A 12,952-nucleotide genomic window follows, 5' to 3' on the forward strand; every position below is an offset into this window, starting at 1 on the left:
TTTAGGACTTTCGTGGGTAGGGATTATGTCTAAAGTATCTTATGTTTCCGTGCACTAATACAAGGTTGAGGACACACTCCCTAAAGATTTCATAGTACAATTCTGGCCTGAGTTAATTCTTCCATGCAGTACAGATTTTTTAATATCCTTTAGTTGGGATACATGGCGAAAATCAGTGGTGTACATCACCCTTCCCTTCTCTCCATGCTTGGGCTTCCATGCTGTTCCTGTGAATGAACCATGAGCACGAATGGCGTGTCCCTTCCAGCGGAAGTAGACCAGAGCTGATGTGCCTTCCCTAACCATGGTCTTCTCTCGTGACTTTGGATGCACTTGTTCCAGAGAGCAGCGCTGGATTCCAGTGTTGGATTTCAGGTGGACAAGAAATGGACTTCTCATGGTTGAAGCTTGTCTCCTGCAAACTTTGAAGTTTGTCTCTTGCAAAAGCTAATTTAATTATTCTCAGGAGTCTGAGGTTGACAAATCTTGTATGCATACTTTACAGAATCTTCAATTACATGTATATATGTTTTGTAGAACCTTAATTATTGATCCAGAAATCCATATGAATCCAGAACTGTATAGAATCCTGGACCTACTTAGGAACTTCTGAGTAAATTAAAATTGTTCCCGTCTACAGAAGACAGAGGCAGGCATTTCATGATTTTCTTAGCTACAGCAAAGTTGGCTCTGACTTCATTCTGGCATCACACATTGTTGATACCATCTCTGAATCTTCTGAAAGGTAGAAATCTTAGTGGAAAATACTATTGGCTAGTGGTTGGTCAAGGGGGCTAACCCTGGAGTTTGGGATTTTAAAGTTTTTTTTTCCCCCCCTTTGGTCTTAAAAAAAAAAAAGCTCAACTTAAGAACTTGTCCCATTTTAGGTTATGTTGAAACATGACAACATGTACAGAAATATTCTGAATTCTAAGGGAAGTTCCACATTGTGTAGTCTCGACATGTAACACAATGAAAAAAGCCGTGGATGAGAAGTCAAGGAGTAAAGGTGAGTTTAATTCTCTATAACTTTATTTTCATTCATCTTTATGTTCCCTTATTAATAGAACCTGTGGATAGTCACTTGCTAAGGAGTGTTCCAAAACCTCAACTGTTGAGGAAAGCAATACCTGTTATAATCTTCTCGTTTTGAAAAACAAAGTTTTAAATCTCAGGTTTTAAAATTTTTAACTTTGTGAAGCATGAGTATATGCTGTCTTAATGGTTTAATAAGAATTATTTTTACACATAATGTGACTAAGAACCTTCAGACTTATTTTGCATATTTGAAATGAAAAGTTAGACCAAGATAAAAAATTATCCAACTAATGAAAGATGATATAATAAAAGATGCTTGGAAGATGGAATTTCTCATGTGCTATTGGTGAGAATGTTCCAAATTCTTACTGGAATTGGTTTGGAAATTTACATCAAGATCCTTAAAAATGTTTGTATACTTGGGGCATGTGGGTGGCTCAGTTAGCTAAGCGTCAGACTCTTGATTTCACCTCAGGTCATGATCTAATGGTTTATGAGATTGAGCCCCACATCCAGCTCCGTGCTCAGAGGGGAGTCTGCTTGAGATTCTCTCTCTCCTCTTCCTCTGCCCCTCCCCCCAGCCCATGCGGTTATCTCTCTCTCTCTCTCTCTCTAAATAAATCTTTACAAAAATGTCTGTATGCTCTTTTCCAATAATCCCACTTCTCAAAATCTATCCTAAGGAAATAATCATGTATATTGATATTTTTCTAACTAAAAAAAAATATAGATGCTGTCTTAGTTTGGACTGCTATAACAAAATACCATGGGTGGCTTAGACATATATTTTTTTACAGTTTCGGAGGTGAGAAGTCCAAGATCAAGGTGCCGGCCAATTTAGTTCTTGGCTAAGACCTTTTCCTTACCTGGCTAAGGGAACAGGGGCTCTGATTTGTGTTCTTATATTGACACTAATCCTTTCATGGGGTCCACCCTCATGATCATTAAACCTAATTACCTCCCAAAGGCCCCACCTGCAAATACCATGACATTAGGGTTTAGGGTTTTAACATATAAATTTTGGGAGGACACTGTTTAGTCCAGAATAGATTCTTAATCGCAAAAAAAAAAAAAAAGAAAGAATAGGATTTTGAGTAAGTATATTTTGGTACATTTTGATGATGATGTATTTGTAGTCACTAAAAATATTTTTAAAAATAATTTAAAATAATGACATGGGAAAATATTTGCAATGTTTTGTAGAAAACCAGATATAAAACTACCAACTCAACTCCAATTTAATAAAAAATTATGTAGCTACATTGAAAAACCTATGAAAAGGAATACACAGAAATATTAATATTTTGTATGAAGGAATTGCTAGATATTTCAAAAAATTTTATATATTTCTGCATCAAGGAGTTTCTACACGTAGAAATATAGAATATAGAGAACACATAGAGATAAATAAAATAAACATCAGTTGTTTGGTCAGTGGAAATCACCAAATTCTGCTCTAGCTATATTGAACTTCTATTGTATTGTTTTTCTTTTTATGCATTTGCTGTTACTTCATAACAAACAGACAGTAACAGCAACAAAATACCCTCTTCATCTTCTTGGACTCGCTGACTTTATCCTCGCCCTCAGGGACCACTGGGTGGAGAACCCATCCTGACCCCCTTTCGGGTCAGGTTTTATGTTTTTTCCCTTCAGTCCCATTGCACCCGCTGTATTCCTGTATAGAGGTATTAAAATGTAATTGATTTTCTGGGCTGTGTTCCCTGCTGGATTGTAAGTTTATAGCTCTTTGAGGTTTTCTGTGTCTTTCATCACCACATGCTGGGCATTCTAGCACAATGCCTGGCACATAAACTCCAGTCAATAAATGTTTGTTGATTGAACAGTGCTTACAATGACTTATGGCAAGAGTGTACATGCAAAGTGAAGGGCTCTCTTGAGGCAGGTTAAACTCCCTGTGATTTTGTTCTAAGTCTCTGGAATATTTTTTGGTCTAAATAGTCTAGAAGTTCTACATAAGAAATTATGCATCAACTCCTGTCATTCAAAGATGATTTACATAATTATAAATATAAGATTAAATGACTTTTTTTTTACATTTGGATATATTTTTCAATGATAAATTTGAGGCTCTCATCAATCCAAATAACCAAATTTAAACTTTCAAAAACAGATATGTTAATGGTAGTCTTTAACAAATTTCCCTACCTTTTTAGAATCTGTTATAAATTATAGAGTGCATTGGTACTAAACTTCTTGACCCAAATCACAAGATTTTTTTTTTTTAAGATTTTATTTATTTATTTGACAGACAGAGAGAAAGAGTAGGCAGAGAGGCAGGCAGAGGGAGAGGGAGAAGCAGGCTCCCCGCTGAGCAGGGAGCCCGATGTGGGGCGCGATCCCGGGAATCTGGGATCACGACCTGAGCCGAAGGCAGCCGCTTAACCAACTGAGCCACCCAGGTGCCCCAAATCACAAGATTCTTAAGGATATTTGTATACTTGTGCCTAGATGGCTCAGTCGGTTGAGCGGCCAACTCTTGATTTTGGCTCAGGTCATGATCTCAGGGTCCAGGGATCCAGCCCCAAATTGGGGTGCTTCAGGATTGTCTTTATCCCTTTGCACCTACGCCCTGCTCTCTCTCTCAAATAAATAAATAAATCTTTAAAAAAAAGATGGTTTGTATACTCTTCTCCAGTTAATCCCACTTCTCAAAATCTGTTCTAAGGAAATAATCAGGGATAAGATCACACAGAAATGTATATTGTTATTTTTTTCCTAGATTTTAAAAAATTTATAAATGCTCTCTTAGTTTCATAAATTTATCACAGTAATGTTTCATAAGTTTATTTGTTAAGGTCATTATTAATTTGTGTGAGAAAGACAGTTGTCATGGTAATAGCTTAAAGTTAACAGACACAATCTTGTTCATGTGTATTAAAGCAGGTGAATCTGTTCTATTGCAAAGCACTTTTCTGGTTTAAAAGTAACTGAGGCAAAATGCAGAGGGAATTAAAATGAACATTTGGGAACCCTCAAATTTGGAAAACCATTTCTATTAGCATAATTCAGATCACTGACTTTTTCATAGAATGCAGATTTTATTCAGAATGATCCAGGGTAATGCAACTGGACTTTAGTCTGATTTTCAGAGAATGAATTAATAAATGTGAATTAATAAAATGTGAAAAAGACAGCAAACAAATAGGATTATTTCTGTAGACAAAATATGTTATCTTTAATTCCCTACCTACACTATTTGGTTTGTCATAACTTGCCCTGATGCTGATTAGAAGACAGAATGAATGAATGTGCTTCCACAGAAAAATGGCAGATGCTAAAAAAATAAAAAAGGTAATACCTGAGCTTGAGTAATTTCATTATTGTGCATTCAGACAGTTTAGAAATCTGTGGAATTTCTGCTGGGAAACAATTTTTCCTTACTGAATGGATCATTAAAAAGTCCATTTACTCTAAGACACATGTTTTAAATGTCTCTCTCTTTCTCTATGAATTTGTAGAATTTTCTCTTCAGCAGTGGGAGCTTGAATTTCACTGACACAATTTTAAAAGAGTGAAACAAATTTTTAATACTAAGTAGTATGTTTTTACGGTTGCTGTGTTCAAATAACATTAGCAGAAGTCGTTGCTTGTAGATTTCTGTGTTAGGAAAATGAAATATTGTTGTCTCTCAAACTGCAAGGTATATCTTATTATTTACTTGAAGGCTTAATGATCTTAGAACTATATTTTTAACAACATATATTCAACGTCTTAGATTAGCAGTCATCTCTGTAATTTAAAGCCAAAACCTCAAAACAAATCAGGTTTATGTGTGTAAAATATGTGCATATTTTTAAATGCTGCATAAAATACAAGTATATATTACATATTTTACATAATCCCTACTCCTTAACAAATATACAGTAATTTACCAATTGCTGAGGTTCAAAAAATTAGAATGTAGATGAAAAATAAAACTCTGCAGCAAAAATTTGCCCTGGGTAATATTTACATTTTAATTCCAATAAATTCAAATATGAATAAAATGCATTTTTAGATGCTGCCCTCCTAATGGAAGATATCCAGGTCAAATGTCCAAAAATCCCAACAAATTCACATAGAATCTTATCCACATGACACTGAGTGTCTGAATAAATAATTAAAATTGAGTCCTAAATAGCTTAATTTCCCCTGTGCGATATGAAATGGGAAAGTATTTACTAATATGGAGATAATTGACTTGATTCCCTGCACCAGGTATATACTTGTTCGTAACTGAAACACAGAGATGGTAGATGACTTAATTTTTGGGTTTCTTTAAGTTCCCATAGCCTCGGAACGAGGAGCAAAGACATGAAGCCTAAATCCTAGGTGTTGCTCACGTATGTGAGGATTTGAGTTACACCATAACAATAATAATTGCTCTGTGCAGTACGGTCTTTAAAAAGAACTTCCAGAATGTTGATTTTCACAATTACCAATAAGTACAATTTAGTAATTAAAATGGAGATGTTAAACAATGCTGCATTGAAGCCTCATTTGCAAGTACAGTTGATGATCTCTGTTTTGAGGCAATCTGTCTCTGAGTTTAATCCTTATTTGAAACTTTCCCAGCGGATATTCCTTTTCTTACAAAGTGAAGTGAGTTATTTGAAAAAATATTAAAGTGCTATTTCCTATGCTGTTCTTTTAAAGAAATGAATAATTATTTGCAATATATTAGGGTATCTGCACCAGCAGAATTAATTTACTATGGCAACAGCATCCCAGACCCCCGTCAATACACAGACTTAGTTCCATTTTGTATTTAGCATGTCTCTTTCTGTCATTAGAAAATTTTGAGACGCGGTATTTGCCAACATTAATCTTACCCTGCTTTGACAGTAAAAATGGTAACTTTTCCTTGAATAATTAGAACGAATTAACTGCTTTTAGCAAAGTATGCATTTTGATCAGCACACATTATCTTTTTAGTAGACCCAGACATAAGACATATTCATTTTGAGATCCCCAAGTTTTGTCATATTCTGTAAATTTAATTGGTTCAATTCTTCCGTGAATTCTTATTATTGAAATATTTTCTTTTGTACAGAAAATATCTCAATATTTTATGAAGAATGTCCATCTAAGATTTTTCTAATGTTTCCAATGAATTTTCTTCGGGCTTAAATTATATTTTCTAAAATCAAATGAGTTAAATGAACTCATAACATTACTAAGTCATTGTAAAACTATCTGGGGATTTGGAAGAAATGCCAGGTCACTGTAGACATATCAGGGGAATTATGTATACATACACCGGTAGGGTGGACACACTTGGAAGATGAGGGAGCCATCCCCGTTTAATTTAGAACTTCATGGGGAATTAAGGAGGCTTTCAAGATTAGGACAGAAACTGGTGAGTTAGAGAGACATCCTAGATCAGAAAAGATGCCTCTTGGAGATCGAGGAGACATCCGAAGATAGTGATTGAACTGGGAAATTATAGATCCAACACTGGCCAGTGTAGACAAGCCTGAGGATTTAGAGAGACTTTCCTGTTTAGTGTGTACAACCTGTGAAATTAGGGTGACATCCTAGGATAGTTGAGCAGGAGAGACATTCTACATTATGGTCGGCAAACCTGGGAAGTTAGGGAGAAATCACAAGTCAGTATAGGCACACCTGGGTTATAAGTGAAACCAACAGTGTTAGAGTAGAAACTTCAGGGAATTTGGGAGATATCCATAGTCATGGTAGACACATTGGAGAATTGGGCAGCCATCCCAGCTCAGGGTAAACACATTGGAAAAAAAAATTAACTCTGTAATATGTGTCTTAGTCCTTGTCTTTAGAGTCGATAGGACGTCTGACTTTTACTATATCATTTGTAATAACATGACATTGAATTTACGAAAAATGCATTCAAATTGGTATATTTTTTGAAAATAGCACTGAAAGGTTTATTGATATAAGAATAAATACAAATTCCATGACAGTTGTGACTTGCCTTACATGAAAAAGTTAAAATTTCTTTTCTAAATGTGTTTTGTATTATTTATAGTTGGTTACATTTTAGAAATGAAAGAAATACCTATCCATGGCTTTAAAAAAAACATAGTAAGTTTGATGGCTATGTATGCTTTATCCTGATGTGAACGCAGAAAACCGTAGAGATTATTGTTTTTTTCCCTTTGGAGATAAAGCAGTTGGGTAATGGATAACAAACCACCTGTCTTCTATTTGGAGAATATGCTCTTGTTGCTTTGCGTTCAAAGGAACCCTCCTGGTACCCATTGCCATGTTCGATGTAGTGAGTTAATAAAGTTACAGTCTAATGGTCTTTTTGACTAAAGTATACTTCCGAGGCTCTTTTGCCCAAAGGGTCCTCACCACTAGTGAAGTCATTCCCAGTGCTCCTTTGATATTTTGCTTTTCTGTCCTTTCTTGTGGATAAATGAAGAAGAACAATGATATTAACTATTCACTTCCAAAGATGGGTCCATGGCATCCCAGTTACCAGCCACAGTTAATACCTGGAAGCCAGTCATTTCCTTTGTCATGTTTATTAAGTCTGCAAAAGTAAAAGTAAAAGCTAAACAAAACAAAAGCCCTATTTTATTAATGTAGACATATGTTTGCTATTGATTTTAGAGGTTTACTTAATTTTGACTTCTTCTTTGACAAGCTTTTCATGTGGAAAATACACATTTCTTCTCAAGGCAAAACAGTCATGTTTCAAATATGTTATCAGTTAAGTAATTTTTTGAATTTATGTGTACATTTTCCTCCTTCATTTATTTAAATTTGTTAATGCCTCACAGTGTATGAAATCAGGAATAGTTCACTCGATTTGTCCTTTCCAGTTTTAATCTGATTCTTATTTACTCTGCTAAGTTTACTCAGCTATTGTTACTGAGATTATGTTGGGAAGTAACAAAGAAAATATAATTTAGTGTACAATTTTTTAAAAAAGATTTTATTTATTTATTTGAGAGAGAGAGAGAGAGAGCACGAGCCAGGGGGAAGGGGCAGAGGGAGAGGAAGAAGCAGACTCCTTGCTGAGCAGGGAGCCTAATGCAATGTGGGGCTCTATCCCAGGACCCCAAGATCATGACCTGAGCCAAAGGCAGATGCTTAACCGACTGAGCCACAGAGCCACCCAGGCGCCCCTCGTGTATAATTCTATGTGACTTGTTTTCTTATATTCCCTCTTAGAAGGCTTGAAGAACATCTGAACATTTTATACTCCCTATTGATTATCTCAATATATTTGGCTCCTTAATTTTTTTTTCCTTTTTTTTTCTTCAAGTGCACATCTGTAAATGATGATTAGTATTCATATTTTATTAAGTGTGCTTTTTAAAATCTAACTTTACTTCTATAGTGGGGCATAACTAGTATTTTCTCATGCTGTTTCACTTTTTTTTGCATGACCCATTTCATATTTATATGCCATGTACTCTGCTGCTCTAGTGTAATAACTATTCTCATTTTGGAATGGAGAATCGACTAAGGAATATTTACTTACTAATTGTGTACTCTATGTTCAGCACTGGTCAGTCACTTGGCAATCATCCATGAGATTTCCTTTTGTTCTTTTTTGAGCTGTTGTACATTTAGCTCTCTAGCCTTTGTCAGTACAGATCATTATAACTTTTCCATTTATCTCATTTATCCGGATCTCTCTCCTTCAATGGAAGATGTCTCCTGTGTGATTCTTGAAGGCAGGCAGAAAGTCCATTTTGATATGTTCTTCATCTTCTCTTATCCTGCCAAGATCTTAGGGGCTTGGGTTTCCATTACAACTATTTATAAATTAAAAATAATATTTTGAGTTTTTGTTCTCAGTGATCATACAATGAATTATTATCTACACTTTCTCCCCATTAAGTTTTCAGAGTCATATTACGGAACTGCCGCCCCATATTAAAATTTTGAATTCTGCTGAGGGAACCTTTTCTTTCTCCTTAGCCAGTGTGCAGTTTTCTGACGTGGCATTCTTTTTCATCCTTCCAGGGATAATCTCTTCCCCCAGAATAATTTACTTTCTAAACCTGTGAGTGTAAAACTAACAAGTAAGATTCAGGTTATTTTATTTGGTCTTTATGCCACAAAAAATTTTGTCCATTAATGTTACATTTATTACTGGTTCTCCTATATTCTGTGAATTGCACATTCTAAAAACTTCTAAGGGAAATCACATTGTTCACATAAAATCAAATTTTTGTCAAGGAACACTTCCTAAATTTAACAAGAATAATTTCCCTTGCTTTCATTTCTAAATGTGGTTATATTTTTATAGTAAAAGTTTAGGTGCGCAGTTACCAGGAGGTGGTTAGCTGAAAGCATTCAATACCCTGAATTGTCAAATGGGACATCTTCCCCCATAAAAGCTTCCAATTATTCTAGCTTCCGTGATCTCTTTGCCTGTGAACTTCTATAGCTTTTGCAGCTTAAATAACACACCTTTGTCCTAATTTTATGATGTCTTGAATCATTTCATGTGTGTTAGATTTGCCTCCTGAAGTAAATGATAAGGTTTTTTAGGACAGAGGTTATGTGTTATACAAATCTAGAATTCCGAAGCTTACATTGTTAATAAGAAGATTGAATTTGTTGGTTACTAAACAAACTACCTCTAACTTTTAAACAAAGAATATTTATGCAAGTGATTAACTATTAATGATAGCACTATAGCATTGTAGGCATATTAATTTAAACTTTAATTTGTATAGGTAAGGAAAGCTATCCCTAGAAATTAAGTGAATGTGGAAAGACATCATAACAAAATTATTCTGTTAGTCTTTTTTGCATTGTTCTCTACTTTCTATGGTGTGTGCTTACACAGACATTGTCTGTTAGCATCTTTATTGGTGGATCGTAGAAGTAGTATTCCTTCTTTATTTTATTTTTTTATTATTTTATTTTTTAAATTTTTTTTTAAAGATTTTATTTATTTATTTGAGAGAGAGAGAATGAGAGACAGAGAGCATGAGAGGGAGGAGGGTCAGAGGGAGAAGCCGACTCCCCGCCGAGCAGGGAGCCCGATGCGGGACTCCATCCTGGGACTCCAGGATCACGACCCGAGCCGAAGGCAGTCGCTTAACCAACTGAGCCACCCAGGCGCCCCACCTTCTTTATTTTAGATGAATGGCTATCTAAACATACATTTAAAACATGCAATTCAGGCTGTTTAAAAATAGGAACCTTAGACAAATGATCCGTCTCTCACCAAAACCAAAATTTGTTAATTAATTAACTAGTGATAGTAATGATTTATAACTGATAGTCCACAGTCAAATTTAATGAGGGGTTAGAACATAAAATTTGTATTAAAGTGAGATTGCTATGTATAATTTCCATATCAGGTAATATTATAATGAATTTTTAGTCTAACGACCAGTGTCTCTTTTTTTCTGCAACCCTGAATCTGTAAGCTATTAGCAAACCCTCAAGTTACATTCCAATGAAAAGTTAACACTGAAATTTAAAATAGCAAAATACATTTAGTGTCCTCTTTCTGGAAGACACACACATGTAACTAACTATACCATATTCATGTAAGGTAAAAATTCCAGCAATTACTTTTCATACTTTTCCTCTTACATAAGTGTTTATCATTCTGTGCTACTAGTAAGTAAATTATAAAACATAGTTCGGTCTGCATTTATTATTTTGAACACTTACAGCATGTAGTCTTTGAATCAATAGGCGTAATATCTACTCTGTTCTCCAGAGTGACCTTTGTCTTTACATATTTGTTCCTAGCCCGCGAGAGAGCAAATGCAACTTCATTACACAGGTTGTCGTGCTGAATTATATAAGCCGGCATATATGTTATAAGTACTATAGATCTCTGTAAAAGGGGGAAAAATGCATTTTGTTCCCTCAACCTGACATTGAAGTCCCCAGAATCAAACTATACGTAGGAAGAAAATGGGGAGAGGAGGTTGGAGAACCCACCGCGTGGGGTGAGTGCCCTCTTGGCTGGCTGACTGTCCTCTGGCCCATCACCTTTTCAGTGAATTTAATCCGAAGCCGAAATGCTGCAGTTAAGACACTGAGCAATGATCTTTTGTTCATTAACTACCCACCCCTTGATGTTCAGTTCTCATTTATACAATGTCGATATGCTTCTTGCGGTTCTTTTTGCTCTTCTCAAACAAACTATGACCTTTAATTGAAAGGAGAAAATTAGTTGTGATACTGTGGCAAGAGGTGTCTTGTGGGATTTGCATTTATCAGACCAGATAGTAGCTCAGCGTTTGGTGCCGAGAGGACGGAAGGTAGGGGACAAAAGAATCAAAACTCAGAAGGAAAGTGATACATGAAATATATTTATAATAAACAGATTAATATGAAGCCTGCATAGAGAAAACAGTAGACAAATAATGCCTGAATACAGCATTCATTGTCTTCTATCTCAGATTTTTATTGTGGGGAATTGACAGTAAGCTCCGTGTGCGTCATGACGAGTGGCTTCTTCCCTCTTTCTGAAATCATGCTGTTAGTTCCTAACCAGTCATCATAACAATGGTACAGTGTCCTCAGTTAGCTCTTGTCCTCCTAAAGGCTGAACGTGTACAAAATGTCCCGATTCACTCATTGGTCTTATTTTTCCTAAACTCTGTATAGTCCCATTGCACAACCTCTGGGCCCAATTAAATGAGTTTTAAAAATTAGGTTTGCAAAAAAAGGAAAAAAAACGCCCTGTGTTTTTGCAGATGCAAAGCCTCAATGGTCCCTGCACATCCAGCAGCTGATACAGGCGGTGGTAATGTGAAGAGGAAAGGCAATGGAATCCTCGAATGTGTCTCCCTCTCCCCTTCCTCCTTGTCCTTTGTAGGGACAAAAGAAGGCAGCCTTCCTTTTCCCACCATCGCTGTCACAATACTGACTGGCCTGCCTTGCAAAATTACCTCTAGAGTGACACAGAATCTGTACCAAGTTCAGGCAGATGACAAAACTGAAGATCAAGTAATATGCAATTGAAAAAAGATTTTGAGGTGCTTTTCAAAACATTAAAGGCATTTGGGGGTTGGCCCTGAACCGTGGCGTGGGGGACACATGAAACAGATCAGGTAATTTTTCAATAGTATCGACAAATGGTATCTGCTCTGGGAAGCCTTCCCCATGTTCCCCCCGCAGAATAAGTGGTACAGGGACAGCTCCTATCAAAAGAAAATTTTAGCCCCATATCTGACAGTCTGAGGATCATGAGGATTAAAGTCACTGAGTATCTGAAATAAAGGCCGTCTGAAAATTCTGAAATAGATGACCATTATGTGTCCCATTTATCTACAGCAACGTAACAAACCACCCCACACTTGAGCACATAACATGTCAATCATGTCATTGCGCCTTGACTTTCTGTGGATGGGCGTGAAAATGGCATCTCGGGAATGATTGTCCCTGCTCCATGTCTGGGGCTGCCCCTGGGAAGATTCAAATGGCTGGAAGGGACTCGAGCTTTGGAGGCTGAAGCCACCCGGGGGGTTTCTCCACCTACAGGTCCGACCGTAGGCTCACAGGGGACTGTCAGCCAGGCCCTTACAGTGGTTCTCGCTCCACGAGGCTCAGGATTCTTCAAGCAAGGTTGCTGGCCCTGAGTGCTGTGTTCTGGGAGGGAACATCCAGACAGCAAGCATTCCAAGAGAGTGCATGGAAGTTGTATGCGTTTTAGGACCGTGTCTTAGAAGTCACATGCAACACCTCTATCATCTCTAGCTCAAAGCAGTCAAGAGGCTGCCCAAATTTAAAAGGAGGAGACAGAGACCTGACCTCCTCGTGGGAGGAATGTCAAGGAATTTGAGGCCGTCTTTTAAGACTACGATGTTATAACCATAGTACCCTTCTGCAGACTTTTTTGTACTTCCTCCCTGTGTCTCTATTATACATTATTTGTTTCCTTTTCTCCCCAAATGGCTATGAGTTCATGTAAGACCAAAGTAATTTTTAATCTTCTTTA

This window comes from Leptonychotes weddellii, chromosome 2, assembly GCF_054177405.1.
Source record: "Leptonychotes weddellii isolate Sample4059 chromosome 2, ASM5417740v2, whole genome shotgun sequence".
Classification (NCBI taxonomy): Eukaryota; Metazoa; Chordata; class Mammalia; order Carnivora; family Phocidae; genus Leptonychotes; species Leptonychotes weddellii.